Genomic DNA, 21,061 nt, shown 5'->3' on the forward strand with positions numbered 1-21,061 from the left:
AGCAGATACAAAGCTATATAACATTGAGTCAGTAGCACCTCACTGAACTCAGGTAGGATATAAAACAGCCTCTTGGTGGAGTGTTGTTTTTGAAAAGCGAATAGAGGGCAGAATGTCAGTATAGGGAAAAGTTATAGCTGAGCTGTTGTAAGAGCAAAGATTCAGATTTTATCAATAATCATGACTGGTCCTCTTTTGAAGCTTAAGCTGTTCGTGAAAAATTAGGGACATTTTGGTAAGCATGAACGTACTGCTTGAGGCTCGGTCTCTGTCTTTTTAAAGCTTACGTCCTTGGCAGGCGTTAGATAGTGGAACTATTCATGTCACCCTATGCCTGAAACAACAGGTACTTGATAAATGACTTTCATAAAATTAGGGAACAGAGCGGTGATACATTGCGCCCTTGTGAGAGGTCTACTTGATGGCAGCACTAGGAGGAAACATTAAAAATAACTGCTTAGTTGCTGAGGCTCCTGTCTGCAAAATAGGCTTGAGAGGAGGAAGGCTTGGCCTGGGAGACATGTGGGATTTTGGCTGACCGCAGGGAGGGCGAGGGGCCAGGACGGACTGGGCTGGGTTCCCACGCTCTCACGCGTGGCTTACAAGGTCTGATGTAAGATTTCATAATATCCCAGGCAGACAGCAGGAGGAGGAGAGTGGGCCTTGTGTTGTGTGTGTGCTAGCCTATGAAGTAGGAGGGCCATAGTGCCGACCTCTGCTCTCCCTGATCTTGGCTTCTGAGTGGCAAACTTTGTTCTGTGGCATGCAGTTGCATCCAGAGCACAGAATAAAAGGCTGCAGCAGGGATTAGAGGTTGCTATAAAGAGAAAGGGAGGGGGGGGGACTCGTACAGTAGAGGATACCCCACAGCAACCGTTGACACTCCCCTGAATTTTCTTGTTTGGACAAGAATTACATTTTCAGCTTGAAAGGGTTGGGAGGAGAGAGCGAGAGGGAGGAGAAGCACTCCGTTTCAGAGGGGGCTAAAAATGTGTTAAGGCAACTTGCAACTCTGGAATAAAACAAAGAAGTGAGTGCTGTGAAAAACTTCAGGCAACAGGAGCTCAGGAAATAACAGAAGTCGTTTATGCAATTAATTAAAAATCAGAGACTACACTTTTTTAAAATGTCAGGCAGCTTGTATCGCAGGGCTCTGTAATAAAATCTAAGTTAGGTCTAACTTCTCAAACTGGAGTAAAGACTGTTATACTATAAGGCTGCATGTAGACGGCATAGGATGTTTGGAGGTGGCCACCGAGGCTGTTCAACTCTCTGTGGCTTCATAAACAGGAATTTTACATACATGAATTACAGACAGCGCTGGTTTGTTGCAGTGGGAGAGGAGGGGGTAGCAATATGATTGGGTGATGTGTTCCAACCTGTCTGATAACTTTCCTCCTAGCAGCACTTGGCTGCTGGTGTTAGCAGAATACCCATGAGATCATTGGCAGAAAATGACCATGTCCATGGGGCCATCATTGATGATGTCTCTAGAAATGTACAGGCTTAATAGCATCATGTCAAGGCTAAACAGTTTTCAGAACTCCATAAATGAAGGTACAAGTTGTAAAACCCAACATTTAGTTTAGAAACTTTTTTTTAGGGTTTTATCGCTGTCTGTGTCCCTATCTGGTTGGAATTACCTTACTTTCTGTTCCAGGAAATAGGTAAATCTGTCCTCTAGCCAGAACTTTTGTTTTAGTTTTGGACAGAGTGAGGACATGTTAAAAAGCTTTTGGTTTTTATTGTAGCCCCCTACTGTTGGCATTACTGGAGGTAGGATAAATCAAAAAGGCTACATAAAAAAAGTCTGAGGGAAGTGTTGGAACGCTTTTTCTCGTCTCCCTTTTCCTGGTAATACCATGGACTTACACTATGAGATCATGGAAATCTATGGTGACAATGGCACAAGAAGTAATCTGAATTCCTGCCAACTGAGACGAAAACAGCAGTTTTTAACCCTTTATACTCTTTCAAAGCAAAAAAGTTTGGAGTTGAGCTTGAAAGTCATCTGTACGTGGACCTTTAGCAAACACCTGCTAAACTGAATCTGAACTGGCATCAAACTAAACTTAAGCAGGTTTGTAAATGTATGATTTTTTTTTTGCCTCAGAAACACTGTTTTGATTGGACATTGGAGGCCACTGTTCTTCAAAATAGGAGAATCATCCAGAAAATACCAGCCATTTGCTTTTGTCACACAAGGTTTTCTTTCTGTGTATGTTAACCTGCAACTGCAATACTAATCTCCTCTCTCCCTGCACTGCTTGTCACATGACTGCAGAATGCAGATAACTGTTTGTGCAGCAGCATTAACATGATGCACCCCATCCCCAAACCCTGCAACCCAGAGGCAAGTATTGTGAAGCTACTTCAGCAAAGTGATTAAAAAAATTGTAAAAAAAAATATGATAAATGTTTAAATAATGGAGATGATTAAGTTGAGAAATAATCAGAATATTCAGGGTGTCTAAAATGAATAGAATGTCTCTTTAATTAATTAATTAATTAAATAAAAACATTGGTTACTTTCCGGATGACCCTCTTATATTTGTGATTTCCAATTGTGTTAGTTTGTTGTTGAAGTAATTGTTTGGTTGTATTGCTGATGTGCTGACAGTAGTACTTACTAAATGATTGACTTGGATTAGGGTTACATGATTGTTTAAGCTATGTGACTTGGAAACTGTGAAAGCCAGATGATCTCCATTACATTGGGACTGAAACATTTTCCAAAGGGTTCAGCAATGGCAGCTTCTATAGTTCTGATATTATAGTTGTACTAAGTGGAATCCATTTCTACCACACACAGTACAGTTATTTTCAATAGAAATGTATTGAACATGCAGTGCTATTGGCCGTCGGTCTACAGCCTTGATTGGCCTAGGGTGCAGAGCTATGGGCTGTTAATTGACCACCACTCCTACCCCGACTGACCTAGAGTGCACAATGCTATGGGCCATCGATCTGCAGCCACTCCTGCCCAAATCAACCTAGAGTGCACAGTGCTATTGGCCATAAAACTACAGCCACTCCTGCCCTGATTGACCTAGAGTGCAGTGCTATGGGCCATCTGTATACCGCCACTCTTCCCTTGATTGGCCGGGAGTGCAAAGCTTAGTGCTGTCGATCAATGGCCACACCTGCCCCTTTAAGTCTAGAGTTTAGTGCTTTGGGCTGTTGGTCTACCTCCAGCCCTGCCTTGATTGGCCTATAGTGCAAAGCTATGGGCCATCAATCTACCCCCACTACTACCCCGGCGGACCTTGATTGCAGTGCTAAGGGCCATCGATCTACAGCCACTCCTGACCAAATTGGCCTAGAGTGCAGTGCTTTGGGCCATCGATCAACTGCCCCTATTGACTTAGATTTTCCATCCTGTCTTATCAATACTTTAAAATGGCTTTCAGCCAAAATTTATCAAAAGATTGATTGGACATTTTCTGGGAATTTATTTCCAGCATATTTGATCGTAGCGATGAAATCTGCCATTAACTGAGCAAGCAAATCAATAAGTCTATGGGCCCCTCATCCTTAAACCACTCCCCTCACTGATTGTTTATCTGATCTCTCTTCCTGACATCTGCTACTCTCCAACCCTGAGAAAATCACAATGTTGAAGGTACCTGCTTTGGTAGTTAAAGAAAAATTAGCATGGAGGGGGGGGGGGGGGGAGGGATCAGAAACAAAGTCACGTGAGGAGCCACTTTTTGTGGATAGCATGGGTTGTGGCATTAACTCTGATATATTGTGCTGGTGCTGCAATTCATTTGTATGCCCAGGATCCTGACATCGTCCACAGACTGATTCCTACTCTGCCCTCTTAGTGTTTTCACCAGACTGGAAGCAAAAAATGCAGTAGTTACTAAAGCAATCCATTAGACTTCATCAACAAATAAATCTAGGAACCTTGCTATTGGCAACTAGTCTACGTTTTGTTCTAGTCTACTTTGCATCATGTCCATTGAGGTATATTTTTAAAATGTCAGGCAGCGTGGAACTGGGATGTAAAGGGAACGAGAAATGGCATGTGTGCTTTGGAAAATGTCGGGCCGCGCACAGCCATGTCTGCTGCAGATCCGGAGATGAGAACAGCAGTTGTGCCTGCATGTCCAGGACCACAGCTAATGCTGGTCCTGTTTTTCTCTAATTTGGCTCTGAATCACAGCTCAATGTGACCTGCCGAGGGATACGGACTGTGAGGGGACTGAATGCTACAGGCTCACTTCCAGGAAACCAATAATAAATACAGCTTTCTGAATTTAACTCCGTCATTAAAAGCCTCTCTCTGTGCCAATAGCAAACATGAAGACTATTTTTGCATGCTATTTAGAGGAATACTTGAATCTGAATGCAGTGAGGATCATTAAAATGTTTTCCCTTGGTTTACAGCCCACCTGCCGGAACTGAAAATAAAGAAAACAAGAATAATGTCTTAAACATTTTATTTACAGGATTAAAGCTTACCTGTTCTCTTGCCACGGGAGGAAGCCATTCAGCATAGTCAAATGATAATCCATACATAAAATCAAGCCTATTTGTCAGATGCATTGGCATTATTTACAGGAAACGCGTTTAGAGGATTAAGGAGGCTGCCATTGTGATTCACTGTAAAGAAATGCCACTTGCTTGGTCGTGCTGATCCTATGCTGTTAGCACACTCTGATCTAGAACAAGTATGCAGACTAGATGTTCTGGCTCCACTGCCTGCATGCTTGTTCCAGCTGTGTGACTCAAATGATAGATTAGCATGACAGGTATACAGCAGTGTGTGTAAAAGGGTTTAACGATGGCCACCTCCATGTTCCTCTAATTTCTTTCAATAATTGGGGGCAGTAAAACCACTAAGTTAAAAATTGCTGTTTTACGTAAAGATTGTGAGGGAAAAATTTCAGAACCTGTTTGTTTTTTCACTACTGTCCATGTCCTCATTTTGGAGTCTTCTTCCCAGTTCCTGTTACTGGTCACCCTGGCTTCAAAGTAAACCTGTTTCAAAAACTTTCATAACAATGTTAACACATGTATATTAGAGTCCTGGTAATATATATATATATATATATATATATATATATACATTTATAGTACCGTGTTAGCTAGGCCTAAACAAGTCTCAAGCAATCAGAACATACACGGAGGGGCTATGCGCACCCTAAAGGCTTATACACACATCAGACTATAGTCTTTGGAAACTGAAAGATCACAGACCAATCTTACCACCCTTCATGTAGTATGAGAGCCATACTCTACACAGTCTTTTCTATGGAGCTGAACTCCACATCAGAAAAAAATCTTTGCAAGATGCTGCACACACAGATGCTGTACAGACACAAAAGATCAGTATCTGCAAAAGATCTGTTCCTGCCAAAAATCCATTCCTGCAAATTGCAATGATAGTCTATGAGATCTGCAGATCATCATACACACATGATTTAATTGACATTCATCTGCAGATCAAGCAATCAACTGCAGATCTGAAAATCCATCCTGGTGGATCTGATCTGTAGATGAATGTCAGTTAAATCATGTGTGTATGATGATCTGCAGATCTCATAGACTATCATTGCAATTTGCAGGAATGGATTTTTGGCAGGAACAGATCTTTTGCAGATACTGATCTTTTGTGTCTGTACAGCATCTGTGTGTGCAGCATCTTGCAAAGATTTTTTTCTGATGTGGAGTTCAGCTCCATAGAATAGACTGTGTAGAGTATGGCTCTCATACTACATGAAGGGTGGTAAGATTGGTCTGTGATCTTTCAGTTTCCAAAGACTATAGTCTGATGTGTGTATGCACCTTTAGAGAGCATGATTTTAAATGGAAATGCAAGTGCTGAGGGGGTTGTCAATTTACTTACAATCATTAACCCTCTGCACTCATGGTACTCTCATGAAGCTGGAACACTACAAGCTTTAAAAACAACTAGGTTGCAAGATTATGCAGTTGAAGAAAGGGAACACTTGCTTCCAAAATGTATTGCATGCTGTAGCATTCTGCACTAGACCCTTACACCAGCGATGAGGTTTTCCTCTTATGGTCAGGGACTCTACTCTGCTAATACCAGTCAGCATGCAAGCAAACATTTCATGCTCATAACCTGGGATTCACGCCGAGGCACTATGGGATTCACTTGCCCTGGTTCCAGCTGTGTTTCCTACAATGCTGTGTTGCAAGTGAAACATGGTTGTTGCTGTGGGCAGCAAGAACAGATGCCTTACAGAGTGGACAAGGGGCCCTGGACTACAGCACATGGGGATTACAGATGAAAAGTCAGGATGATTACAGATGAAATGTCAGGGTATCTACAAAAGGAAAATTGGCAATTGCGGATGAAATGTCAGGGTGACTACAGATGAAGAGATGGGTAACTTCAGATGAAAAATAATGGTGATTGCAGAGACACACTCTGCAGGTGAAGAGTCGGGGTGGCTGTGGATGAAGAGTTGCGGTGGCTGAAGAGTCTGGGCGGCATCGGCTGAAGAGTCTGGGCGGCATCGGCTGAAGAGTCGCTGCGGCTGAAGAGTCAGGGCAGATGAAGAGTCTGGTTGACTGAGGCTTGCTTTCCACTAGCAACGTTTTGCCTTCTGGTTCCGGTCGCTTGTGATATAGAAAGATAAATAGAATGAGCTACTGATATGTTACATACAAATTTGTGCATTTTAATGCTGGGGATACACGGTACGTATCTGTACCGTGTATCGACCAGCTGATCCGGCCAGCTGATAATATTCAGCTGAACCGATCACGCTGCTCGATCCCCGCTGGCGGACAATGGCAGGGAATCGAGCAGCTGATAAGGAAGCGTCAGCGGGGATGAGCGGTAATCGATCCGCGCGGACGAGCGGGGACGCGGCTGGGGTCGATCCGGCGGCTAATCGGCCGCCAGATCGACCCGTGTATTCCCAGCATAATAAAGGGAAAAAGTAATCGTATTCAATTATGTCATTAACCTTTTGATTAATAGAGATATATGTATCAGTTATGGTGTGGTCAGTGCGCAGCTAGATGACCAGCATGTGTGGAAATATGTCATGGCATTTAAGTGGTGAAATGTGCTTTTGTTTCTGGTTATTACATAATGCCAACAAAATGTGTCTGAATTTGTCTGGCGTTGAGGAATGAAGTATCTTGTTGGTAGGTCAGCATCGCTTCTCTTATCTTAGCTGCCATACACATAAGATAAATGCAAACATGAGGATGTGTGCGCCTCAAACAGACTCCTCCAACTGACGGTGTAATCACTTCTGTGCTGCAGTCTGGCCTGGTGTGGAGTTGTTTTCATAGATAAAAGTGGTCAGAAATCAGACTTTATGCATGTGAACCACCCTGCAGCATGCTGGCTAGTAAAAAGGAATAGGGAAACAAGCCAGACTCAGTCGGTGAACACTTTCATAGTTCTTCAAGAATGATAGACGGAAGGTGCCTTTCAAGTTACAGGGCTGTTAAGCCTGGTTTCTCTATTTATCAAGTCGCAGATCCACAATGTGTAGGCAGCCAGTTAAGGATAAATCCAGTAATCTTTTTACATAGTTTTGCATAGAGTGAGAAGGGATTTAAAGCCAATGGGTACCGCGTAAAAAATAAAAAAGTCAGATACTCACCTAAGGAGAGGGAAGGCTCAGTCCTAATGAGCCTTCCCTCTCCTCTCCCGGTGCCCTCGGTGCTGCGCTGGCTCCCCCGTTCGCGTCCACCGCCGCAGGGACTTCGGAGGTCTTCGGGAGCACTCAGGCTTCCGAAGCCTGGCCGCTCCATACTACGCACGCACGATTGCGTCATAGATGACGCTCGCGCATGCGTAGTATGGAGCGGCCCATCTTCGGGAGCCCGAGTGCTCCCGAAGGCTTCTGAAACATCCCTTCGGCTGCGGAAGTGGCAGTATTTGACCGAACTGGTCGAATACTGTTACGGGGGATCCTGCGTGGGATCGGGCACCGGGAGAGGAGAGGGAAGGCTCATTAGGACCGAGTCTTCTCTCTCCTTAGGTGAGTATCTGACTTTTCTATTTTTTTAGGTGGTAAACATTCGCTTTAAGTGAATGTGTGTATGCGTCTGTGTTTTCTCCTAGGTGAAATTTTCAAACTTGTCAATAAAATGCCTTTTAAACCACCAGCAAGCAAACAAATACTCAAAATAATTTTGATATTACTTTTTCACTTTTTGGTACTTTATCCATTGCAGAGTGCAGAAAAGTTATAAATCGAAGATGAAAAATTATCTAGTAGGAGAAAACTCAGGTGAAAAAGTGAATTGCATATGGGCCCTGGTGTAGATTTGAACACTTACCCATACTGTCCAAATGAAAGGGGAAAAGTATAAAACTCAAGTTCGGCTAGCACACCAATATCAATATTTCAGGATGTGTATTCCTTATTGTATGCAGAACATGACAATTGTTCCGGGTCCCCTTCATCTGATAAAGTGCAGAAGTAAATTAATAAATGGATACATTTTGCATCCAGGCTAAGCACCCAACTACCCACAGTAAGGTGTGCCTCTCCAATACTCGATATTGCACTGAAAGGGATAAAGTAGTGGGCTTAGGTGTCAGGACACTTCAGACCTTGTATAGGAAAGCCAGCATTCACTACCAGTGAATGAATGATCTGATCAAACCCATCAGATTGTCTGTACACAGTAAAGTCTGGTACACACATCCAATTTGGATTGGCCAATTTTACCTTTCATTTAGTAGGAGAGCTTACCTGCACAATGTGTTCATAGGATTCAAAATCTGTTGGCCCTCATGTTTCATGGAGGCAGCACAATTGGTCAGTTATTGGCCAATCAAAATTGGATGTGTGTACCAGGCTCAAGTGACTCTTATGTCTGCATAATATACCTCCCCTCTCAAACCTCAGTGTTCAGCTGATCTTGGCACACAAAAGTTGTGTATAAGTGCGTTGTTAACCACTTTACCCCCCAGTGCTAAATTTCTCCGTCCCTCTGCGCACTGCTTCACCCCCAGGGACGGAGAAAGGCGCACTTATTTGTTTACTGGCTGGGAGTGGGCGGGGACCTCGCGCGCACACTCCAGCCAGCCAGCACAGCAGGTGACTAATTGGATGTTAGGAACAAGCGTTCCTAAATCCAATTAGACGCGCCGATTGCGGACACAATGGAGACTGCTTCAAACAGAAGCAGTCTCCATTGATAACAAATGAATGTAAACAAACGTGTAGCGCGCGATCGCGCGCCCCCGCGACCCGCGCGCGCGCGCACACACCCCCGCTCTGCAGTGCAATGATTGGTTATGGGGACCCCAGTCCCCAATAACCAATCATATCACAGTAAAAAATGAATGGAAGCAGCGCTGCAATGTACAAATTGCGCTGGTGCTTCAGGGGTAAAACCCCTCCGTTGTGAAGTGGTTAATATTGTTCATGCGGATCAAAGCTTAGTCTTTAAAGTGACACTACGGGCCATGAGTGTGTAGGAGACACATCACAGGGGTATAGCTGCCCCTATTGAAGAGGGCAGGAAGATCGACAGGATAGCACATGATCAGGGCCGGCCCTAGACTTTTTGCCGCCTGAGGCAAATTTAGAAAAAAATTGCCGCCGACGCCTCCCCCCCCCCCACCCCCCCTTGGGGGGCCGCTGAGCCGGAGGGGTAGCGGGCAGGACGGGGGTATTGGGCCTAGCGGTGGGGAGGGGGGTCGGTCCCCCCCTCCCTCGCCTGGGTCCCCCGATCTGCGCTCCCCTCCAGCTGTAAATAGGAAGCAGCCGATGCCCGATAGTAAGAGGCACGGGCGGGGAGGACTCACCTTTTCCGCGTTCCAGCGTGCGCTCCACTGACGTCACTTCCTGCATTGCCGCCCACTGTATTGTAAGTGGTCGGCAATGCAGGAAGTGACGTCAGTGGAGCGCACGCTGGAACGCGGAAAAGGTGAGTCCTCCCCGCCCGTGCCTCTTACTATCGGGCATCGGCTGCTTCCTATTTACAGCTGGAGGGGAGCGCAGATCGGGGGACCCAGGCGAGGGAGGGGGGGCCCGACCCCCCCCTCCCCACTTCTAGGCCCAATACCCCCGTCCTGCCTGCTACCCCCCCCCCTCCGGCTCGACGGCCGCCCCCCCCCCCCCCGCACCCACGGACGGGCGGGTGCCACCCCTAGAAGTTTGCCGCCTGAGGCAAAAGTTTCACCCCGCCTCATGAGCGGGCCGGCCCTGCACAGGATGCAACACCTGGGCAGGTTAACCACAAGAACAGTTCCCCTACTCCTTTGTGTCATTTAGATATCCAACATGCCTTATATTTAATTGAACGTGGGGGACACCTGTACCTTGCATGTATATGAGACGTAAGTCTTTACAGACAGCCCTCAAATAGTTACACCTGCTGCAGTGACAATGACCTTCAGGCCCCTTACGCACAGGTCGTTTCCATCACGTTACCCTTTTTTTCTGCAGGGTAACGCTAAAACAGTGAAAGTCTATGGGACGTTTTATACCTGAGGTGGTGTGATGTGATGCGCCGGAAGTGTCGCATCTGACGCGAACACATCCGTGCGTTATAGGTCAACATCCCCGAAGGGCTGTGGAGTCGGAGTCGTGGTGTCGTAGCAATTTTGGGTGTCTGGAGTCGGGAAAAAATGCTCCGACTCCTAATGAATTTGTAACTGTAATTAAAATAGAAAATATGATAAAATGTTATTTCTCAGAGAATAGTCATTAAAAATAAATATATATATATATATACACAGTAATAGCTGTGCTCAGTCCACAAAAATGAAATGAACCAATGAAAATTAGTTACTTGTGCTGCTTCAATAAAGCAGTCCCCGTATTTTAAAAGTCAGATATACACATCTGATTGTGACTGTACAGTATATATGATGTGTACACAGGAATCTCTTATATATACTAAATAACATCTATGCTGTAAGTATAAAGCCTGATGTGTAGCCGTGTCACTAATAGAGATGGTCAATGAGATGGAAATAATTTTGTGTTGATGCTGTTTTATGCAAATGTATGCACTCTCTTTGCTCATGAAATCAAATAATTTGATATGTTGTTAAAATTTGGTTTGGCGACTGTAAATTAAAGGGTACCTGAGACGGATGAAAAGAAAAGTGTTATACATACCTGGGGCTTCTTCCAGCCCCCTTCAGGCTAATCAGTCCCTCGCTGTCCACCTCCACCAACTGGATCTTCTGCTATGAGTCCTGGTAATTCAGCCAGTCAGCACAGTCTGGCTATGTGCCGCTTTCACAGGCAGGAGCATTTTGCACCTGCGCAATAGTGCTGCGCAGGTGTAGTACGCTCCCGGCGGCGGAGTGTGTGCATGCACCAGACTGGCTCAAGTACCTGATCTCATAGCAGAAGATCCAGGTGGCGGAGGAGGACAGCGAAGGACTGATTAGCCTGATGGGGTCTGGAGGAAGCCCCAGGTATTTATAAAACTTTAATTCCATCTGTCTCAGGTTTACTTTGTTACACAGTAGTACTATACTCTACATATGCACTCCCCACAGAGCTGCAGGGAATCCACTGAGAATGTTGTGCACATTGAACGCAGAGGTGTTGTCTGTCACCCATAAACCTTGTTCAGATTGTGCATGAAGAATGTGTAAGAAGAAGAATCTCCTCCTTCCCCTGCAGAGTACCTGCACATAACTCTTACATGTACCCACACTTACATTGCCTAGGGCCTGATAGATGTTCTTTGTTCCGGTTTGTACCTTTTACAAGTACTCTTACCAAAGACTAGTTTTAGTCTAAAGGGAATAAATATGGCAGTCTACATATCCTTCTCACTTCAGTTGTCTTGTAAAATTCCTAAGCGTTGGCAGTTAAGAGACGAATTTCACGTTACATACTGTTAATTAACAAAATTGTAAAATGCAAATTAGAGGAGTCGGAGGAATCCTAAACTGAGGAGTCGGAGTCGGTGGATTTTTGGACTGACTCCACAGCCCTGGCCGGGGACGTGCGTGGAACGAAAGTTATGTAAGTCAATGGCTCCACAGATAGTTAAAGCTGTTTCGCATTTGTGTTGCGATGCTCATGCCTAGAAGCGTATTTTTTCAATACACTTCCTTGCAATTTTGCAATTGCAATTGCCACAGGAAGAGAGCGCTAGAGAGCCCCACTTATAGTTTAGTTTGCTGCCAGAAATTACACTATTGCGGAACCAATGCGGGTGTATACCGGGCTTCTTTTTGGCGGTGCGATACGATCATCCGATAGCACCGCAAATCAAACGCAGGCTGCTGTTGTGAAACCGGCCTCAGATGTTCATGGTTTACATACATGAAGGGTGGGTTATATATTTAGCACTTTTCCCACTTTTCCTTTGCCATTATATCAATCGCCTACTATGAATTGCAAGCCAGTGGCCTGAATAATAGTTATTATTAAAATAGTATTATAATAATAGTTTTAACATGGGCAGGGTGGTCTGAATAATTAATTTGTCGTTTTTTTCATTGGCTGCCAAAAAAGTTGTTGCATTGGGTTGTGATTTAGAGAAACAATTCTAATTTATGTTTTAAGATGTTTTGTCCTCGGTATCGGTTTTTTGTATCGGTTATAGCTGTGTTTTGGGGTAGTATTAGTTTAGTTCAAATACCCTTTTAAATAGAACTGTGTTTTATTTTTATTTTGACTGTCTATCAAGCTTTTTGCTTGTTTTAACATTTGCTGACTGTGTGTATAACAGTCAAGAGAAAAATATGGAACCCAAATATTAATCATTAAAACTTGCTTCCATAGAGTATGTTCTGAAATATGGTACATGAGGGTAGCTATCTTGCTATATTGAGGCTCTGTGTCCCAGCAGTACGTCACTGCTCCTTTACCTCTGCCTGTACTCTTTTTAAAGTTCAGTTTCATTGTAGGTCAAAATAATTCTCAAGGGCAGTTCTATTCAACTGAAGGATTTATTATTATTACAGATGCTCATCTATGTGTGTTTGGAGATTGTGTCACAGAAGATGGTCATAATCTAAAAAGCTAAAAAAAATACAAACCCCTTAGATCATCAGGTGTATCCAATGATAACCCTGTGCTCTTGCTGGGACCCTGATACCGGCACCCAGCACTTGTCCCCCTAGCCCAGCAGCGGTCAGTGCGCACAAAAGACATGAATAGCGACCAAAGACACATAAGACAGGTGAGTAGGTCCTAAATGGGGGAGGTGGACAGTCTCCATTCCCATAGGCTTCCTCTGATTTTGCAGTGGGCTCCAGAGAAATAGTGAGGGTCATTATTGTGCGTTCCGCTCTATTGTAATCAGATCCTATGTGTAACATAGGATCCATTTACACATGTGCTTCCTCTTGGATCGGAGCGTTTTTGGGCCTAGTGTGATTGAGCCCTTAGAATGCTGGCTGTCGTCTGATGAAATAGATAGCAGGATCTTGGTTTACTGACACAATCGTAAAGCAGACATACAAATACAGTGGCGTTTCAGTTATCCGGCACTGACAGGGATTGGCTGATGCCGAATAAGTGTGCTTTCTAGTTGCTCAAGATGATAAAATAGGCCTAGCTAATATAGTACTATACCTCACTCTATAACCATACCATGAACTCTGTATTAAATGTTACAATGCAGTAAATGAAAGTATGTTAACCTTGAGTGAGCTGTGGAACCCCATCTTGAAAGTGAACTTGAGAAGTACATTAAATAATCGATACTTACCTGGGGCTTCCTCCAGCCCCTTGAACTCTGTTGCCTCCCTTGCCGTCCTCCCCGGTTGCTCCGTTCCTCCGTGTTAGCCCCCGTTAATAGGGCTTCAGTGGAGCAGGAAAAAAGGGCGCTGTCATAGGCGCCTTTTATAAAAGCCGCAATTTGCAGCAAATAAGGTATTTATTTACCTTCTTTGCTGCAAATCGCAGCTTTGTGGCAGGAGGTAGGTTAAGGTTAGGAGGGAGCGTGGTTAAGTGTTAGTGGGCGGGGGGAAGGGGCTTAAAGAAAACCTGAACTAAAAATTAAAAGTCAAAATAAACATACACAAGTCATACTTACCTCCTGTATAGTCTACTGTTCAATCTAATTTTCCTCTCCTTCGTCCTGTTTGTCCACTGTGATCAATGGAATTCTCCGTCCTCCATTTTGAAAATAGCCATTACCCCATAACAGCTTCCTGGTCAGCACACAGTTAAACTGTAACATCGCCCACTTGAGCCATAGGAAAACATGGACACATCATTTCTCCTCTCAGCTATAACTGACAGCAACTGGTATATTTCAGTTCTGACAAAATGTTGTCAGAACTGGAAGGGATCATTGTCAGAAGAAAATGGTGAGCTTCTGAGAGGAACTGATGGCAAAGTAACTATGTAATATTTATTTGAAGTTACCTCATGTGTTTATTTTAAATAATTTTACTCAGTACAGGTTCTCTTTAAGTGTTATGCAAGCACAGAGCTGCCTGAGTATCGATTCTTCTTCTCACTCGCACTTTAAGCCCATCTGAGCCCACAGGCCTTTTGGCCTTCACCACTGTGAGAAATGCCGGCAATTTGTGCTATTAGTTGAGACTGCTGGTTAGTTGAGTTCTGGATAACCAGGACTTTACTTTGCTATGATTTGTTTTCCATCAACGCATTGAAACAAATGTTTGGTGCTATTTAAGACAGTAGAGAGCTTTCTAATGAAGGCCTAATGTATGCATGTGGGGTGGTTGCAATATGGCTAGCTATGGAATATAATGCTCACATCCCAAAGTTAACTTTTTGCATATTAATACAATTTGGATTAACCAGGATCTAGCGACCATATGCTTTTTTGTTTTCCAAATTGGGAGGCGGTTTTAACACTGAGTAGATAGGCTTATAAGTAAGGAAACCAGAGCAACACATGTTTGTTTCCCATTTCAAAAGGTTAATTCTAAAGGTAATACTAACTAACATTAATCAGCGCGCTTCTGGTAGGGAGAATGTACTCTTTTGTGTATGCACATGAGTCAGATGACCTTAAAGTATTGCTTATTTATGAAATGAAAAGTCTTTTTCTTTGAAAATGATTTGTTTTTGAGTTGGAGTGTGAGTTTAGTGACCGGTCCACTTTGAAATTAGGGTGAACACTTTGGTATTTTTGTGTGCGACTTTCAACAATTTATCAAGACCACCAGGGAAATAAAACTGGCGCAAATATCATGCAGTTGCCCAGTGCAACAGAACAAAAATGCGCTTTCAATGAAACAAGTGAAACAAGAATGTGATTGGTTGCTCTGGGCTTGAGCATCACTTCTCTTGCACTTGTCTTGATGAAAATACACAGAGGCCTATTAACAAGAACTGCTGTATAATTTGAGTACCACAAAATAGAACTTCAGACTGTTTATTACATGATATTTATGTATTTATTTGCAGTTTAACACACGTGTGATTAATGCAACTCCTAAGGCCGCATTTTACACTTACCGGTAATCAGTTGGTGTGCATTGGTACGCGTTAGTATGCGGTTTTTCCATAGCAGTGCATTGTGAAAAAATTGCAGTTAAAATGCGTTAAGTGTGAAAGGTGCAATAGGAAAACATGGGCATTACTTTGAAAATCCGTTTTCTTTGTTATAACTGAGAGCAACTGATTAAGTGTAAACGGGGGCCTCAGTCTCTTGCGATTAGTTGCTGTGGAAATGACTGAAGCCACCTGGGTGGGAGGGGCTTGCGACCACCAATAGCAATATCCTCTTTGCCTCAATATAATTAAATAGGCGGCAAAGCTATTCTTGTGGAGGTATGTGATGCAGAGATGTGCCAGATCACATTTTTATAGATAGGTCGACTGCATTTTTTATTGTCAGACTTACAAAGTAACATTTCTTATGCGCCTTTATCAGAAGGTCTGAAAGTGTTGCTGCCAATTAAAAAGTAACTTCAGTTAAGAGAAGGTGATTGGTTGCTATAGGTTAGGAAGCATCATTCTTGCTTTCTGAACAATTCTCTGAGTCTGAGCTTTGTGTGTGTGTGTGTGTGTGTGTGTGTGTGTGTGTGTGTGTGTGTGTGTGTGTGTGTGTGTGTATACATACATACGTGTTAAACTGCAATATTTACATTTGCTTTTCTGGCTTACTGCAGGTCTATGTAGGATATCTGCAGATGTATGGCAGGCATGTGAAATATTGCCGTGTTGCCATGCAGAAAATTGCACTTTGCCTAGCTGGTCCAATACTGTCATATCACTAGGGGGAGCAAGCTTCTTCATTTGCTTACATGCTGGAGCCCTAACGGAATACTACAGAGTTCTACCCACAGAATGCTTCTCTGTGCATTTATATCATTTCCGATCCATTCTAAGCTATTATCAAGGCATCATTTTACTGGTATGAAATCAAATAAGCAAATAGTTTGCAGAAGATTGTTTGAATAAGGTTTTATTGTTTTCCCTGTGAAAACAGACTGGTTCTGCCAGCACTGCAATCACCGAGCTACGCCGTCTGTCCGCTCCAGCAGCCAATTAGATTTTACTTTTCATCAGTTTAGAGCAGCCAGGACAACCGGTCCCTTTCACAGCTAGGTACCTGCAGTAACTGCGCATTATTTGGTGCATTCTCAGTGCCAGTTTTAAGTGCAATGCATAATGTGTATTCAGCAGTGTTAATTTGCATGATCTTAAAGGAAAGTTAAAGGAATAAGGAGACTGCCATATGTATTTCCTTTTAAACAATACCAGTTGCCTGGCTGTCCTGCTGGTCTTTCTGGATTCAGTGGTGTCAGATTTTTGTCAGAAATATGGAATCTGCTTGCTAGTTCAGAGTCTATGGTTTAAAGCATGAGAGGCAAAGGATCGGCAGGACAGCATGGGAATCTGTATAGTTCAAAACTAAACAAATATGTTAGCCTCCATATTTCTGTCACTTCAGATTCCCTTTAAATGTGATTAAAATAGAGCAATAGATCCCTCTCTGATCTGATTTGTTCAGAGCGGGATCTGTCTGATGGTCTAATCTATTGCCCCTTCTGCCAATGTCTGGGCACCTTAAAGAGGAACTCCAGTGAAAATAATGTAGTAAAGTGCTTCATTTTTACCATAATTATGTATAAATGATTTAGTCAGTGTTTGCTCATTGTAAAATCTTTCCTCTCCCCGATTTACAGTCTGACATTTATTACATGGTGACATTTTTACTGTGGGCAGGTTATGTAGCTGCTCCTAGCTGTTTTGGCTGTTAGAGACAGCTGTAAACAGCTATTTCCTGTCTGTGAACCTTGTTACATTGTAACAAACTGCCAAAAGTACCGCGGTCCCAGAGCTTCTTGTGGGAGGGGTTTCAGCACAAAATCAGTCATACAGCGCCCCCTGATGGTCTGTTTGTGAAAAGCATTATATTTCTCATGTAAAAGGGGGTATCAGCTACTGATTGGGATAAAGTTCAATTCTAGGTTGGAGTTTCTCTTTAAGGCCTTTTTTCCACGAGCAGTTCAGCCTCCAGGCTGCCGGCAACAAGGGCCATTTGGCTGCAATTACAGTACATGCAGCCAAATTGCAGTTTTTGGTAAGACTGTACATGTCACATGGGGGGCACCTGTTCACCACTTATGCTGAGTGCTAGCAAGCGCCTGGCCAGTGGACAGGAAGAGCAGACAGGCGGTGAATGCACTGCCTTCACTGCTCGTGGAAAAGAGGCTTAAGACCGGGCTTTAAAGAGAGTCTGAAGCAATTTAAAATACCTGTTTTTATTCATCAGGCTGCTTTCAGCATTCTAATCCAAACTGCCACAACAGCGTGGCAGAACGAGGTCTTAATCGCCCGGAAAATCCCTGGGGCAAAATTCTTCTAGGTAGAGGCAGAGCTTTGCGCTGTAGCTCTGCCTCTGCTTCAGTTAATCTCCGCCTCTCCCTACCCCTCTCAGTCTTCTTTCACTGAGAGGGGCGGAGATTGACTGGACTGGAGGCAAAACTACAGCGCAAAGCTCTACCTCCCCGGGCAGCAAAATCCACGACCCGGAATTTTTGGGGGTTACAGACCTCGTTCTGCTGCGCTGTTGCGGCGAATCAGATTGGATTATAATGCTGTAGCGGCCTGCTGAATAAAAACAGGTATTTTAAAAGGCTTCAGTCCCTCTTTAGTCTCTTTAGAAGTCTCCCAGTGCATCACTGCTGAATATATGCAAATTAACCATTGTTGTCCTTAGAAGCTAAACACACCTCCAGATCGGCTGGAATGCAATGATGTGTCAGCTTGTTAATTTGTACAGAGCCATAATAATCCAACATGCATACAGACTGTTTCAGATTGGTTGATCCTCATCAGTGCATGACATGGATTAATTTAGCTCTATGTAGTAGGACTTGGAAAAACCCAGAGGTACAGACTAACCAACAAGCTCATGGACTAAAAAAAATCATATCATAACAGTACATATATTTCAAATATCTTAACAAGCTATATTGCAATGATATACCTGAGTGGCATCGCCTTTAACAGTATACTAAGAATATACTAGGGTTGGGGTTAGAATCCTGGCTGAAGCCTGTACTTATTCTGTAAGGAGTGCTTGGGTAAGACTTCCTAACACTGCAGAGTGGCCTATTGGGTGCACCCTTAGTGGCTGGAGCTCTCAATCGCTTTTAAACGGATAGAAGAAAAGCGCTATAGAAATTTTAGCATTATTTAATATGGTTATTAATATATTGTTCACTGTGAAAGCTGCCATCCATAGCTTTCAGCTGTTAATGAAATAATTACATACATACATACGCAGAGCCAGCATCCCTATTAATAGGAGGATCTCTTCTGCCTGTGGAATGAATGTGTCATTGCTGTAAACCGGGGGAGCAATAAATTATACTTCCTGCTTTGTGCAGACTTATGAAGCAGTGGGACAGAGAGAGTTACTAGTAAATTCTTAGTATGAAGCCATCTATTGTACGTATAGTTTTCGGAAATAAGTTATTACAGCTGTAGACTAGGTTGAAAGATATTTATTGGTATTCGACTACAAAGTGACTTAGTATAGTGAAACCTGTATAGGTTTTGTGTGAAGTAAAACTTTAAAGTGAACCTGTTCTGAGCCTTATCAAGCAGGTCTTATCTTCAGCACTTAACACAAAGTGAACACTATAGATGTATGCAGGGAGTCTCCGACTTAGGAATAACCCGTCACAATGTCATTGTGTGCAGTTGGGGAATCCCTGGCCCCATTCACTTTGCGGAATATGCGCAGCGGAAGTGGCAGTTCTTCTCTCGCCTGTCCTGGGGGTGACTCCAGCAATGAGGGACCGCCTCTCACCCTCACTGCTCTGCCTTGTGCCAGTGTTTCCTATATGTGGCGTGTAATTACTGCACTTGGCTGGGGGAGCACAGGAAGCACAAGGGGACAGAAGATGAACAAGGGGACAGAAGGAGGGGGAGAGGAGTATAGTTTTCTCCAAGTCATGGAATGTGCAGACAGTGACTCCTTGGTCTTCCTCTCTCCATGGCAATAAACACAAACACTTGGTCAGTTCAGGCTGGCATGTGCATGGGGAGGTCAGACTCGTCTGAATGTCTAACCAACCTTGTATGTTTGTCCCAGACTTTAGTTTATTAGTCCACTTCAGTTTAGCCACCTTTGTTGCCATGAGTTATTGTCATCTCAACACTCCTGTATGCCACCCCAAAGCACATGTTGGGGTACAGTGTGTATGTGCATTTACTAAAACATTCCTTTTAAATTAATTCTGCACAGAAATGTGTTGTACTATTTCAAAATGAGAAACTGAAAAATACCTGCAGCTTCAAATGAGAATTCTTCATTACCTCCTCAGCAACCTACAGCTGCCTGCTTACTTCCCCCCTCTCCCACTTAGCCTGAATACATGGCTCCTAACAAAAGACTGACAGCCACAACAGGCAATCAGTCAGCAGGGAGGTGTGGCTTCGTCCAGCAGGGCTGTCATTCTCAGGGCTGTGGAGTCGGAGTCGCGGAGTCGGAGTCGTGGAGTCGGGCAATTTTGGGTGCCTGGAGTCGGAGTCGGGAAAAAATGCACCGACTCCGACTCCTAATGAATTTGTAACTGTAATTAAAATAGAAAATATGATAAAATGTTCTATTTCTCAGATAATAGTCATTAAAAATAATGTGTATATATATACAGTAATAGCTGTGCTTAGTCCACAAAAATGAAATAAACCAATCAAAATTAGTTACTTGTGCTGCTTCAATAAAGCAGTCCCCGTATTTTTAAGGTCAGATATACATATCTGATTGTGACTGTATATATGATGTGTACACAGGAATCTCTTATATATACTAAATAACATCTATGCTGTAAGAATAAAGCCTGATGTGTAGCTGTGTCACTAATAGAGATGGTCAACGAGATGGAAATAATTCTGCATTGATGCTGATTTATGCAAATGTATGCACCCCCTTTGCTGATGAAATCAAATAATTTGATATGTTGTTAAAATTTGGTTTGGTGACTACAAATTAAAGGGTAACTGAGACGGATGAAAAGTAAAGTTTTATACATACCTGGGGCTTCCTCCAGCCCCCTTCAGGCTAATCAGTCCCTCGCTGTCCTCCACCACCCGGATCTTCTGCTATGAGTCCTGGTAATTCAGCCAGTCAGCGCTCCCACAGCCAGGAACATTCTGCACCTGCGCAATAGTACTGCACAGGTGTAGTACGCGCTCCTGGCGGCGGAGTGTGTGCATGCGCACTACGCCCGACTGGCTCAAGTACCTGGACTCATAGCAGAAGATCCAGGTGGTGGAGGAGGACAACGAGGGACTGATTATCCTGAAGGCGGCTGGAGGAAGCCCCAGGTATGTATAAAACTTTAATTTCATCTGTCTCAGGTTTACTTTGTTATACAGTAGTACTATACTCTACATATGCACTCCCCACAGAGCTGCAGGGAATCCACTGAGAATGCTGTGCACATTGAACACAGAGGTGTTGTCTGTTTACAATCTCCTCATTCCCCTGCAGAGTACCTGCACATCATTCTTACATGTACCCACACTTACATTGCCTAGGGCCTAATAGATGTTCTTTGTTCCGGTTTGTACCTTTTACAAGTACTCTTACCAAGGACTAGTTTTAGTCTAAAGGGAATAAATATAGTAGTCTACATATCCTTCTCACTTCAGTTGTCTTGTAAAATTCCTAAGCGTTGGCAGTTAAG

The 21,061-nt window shown here is 43.5% G+C and overlaps 1 protein-coding gene across 17 annotated transcripts in view; it reads left to right on the plus strand.

Annotated features, from left to right (window-relative positions):
* THRA (thyroid hormone receptor alpha) overlaps nucleotides 1-21,061 on the plus strand; it is a 1,122,562-nt gene that overhangs the window by 756,934 nt on the left and 344,567 nt on the right. Inside the window, exon 1 of one of the 17 annotated variants that reach the window (XM_068262447.1) lies at nucleotides 15,644-15,683. The exons of the other annotated variants lie outside the window; for them this stretch is intronic. The gene's annotated coding sequence lies outside the window, so the exon portion shown is untranslated. Of the gene's footprint in view, nucleotides 1-15,643; nucleotides 15,684-21,061 lie in introns of those variants that run through there. 17 annotated transcript variants of the gene reach the window in all.

This window comes from Hyperolius riggenbachi, chromosome 12, assembly GCF_040937935.1.
Source record: "Hyperolius riggenbachi isolate aHypRig1 chromosome 12, aHypRig1.pri, whole genome shotgun sequence".
NCBI classification, from domain to species: domain Eukaryota; kingdom Metazoa; phylum Chordata; class Amphibia; order Anura; family Hyperoliidae; genus Hyperolius; species Hyperolius riggenbachi.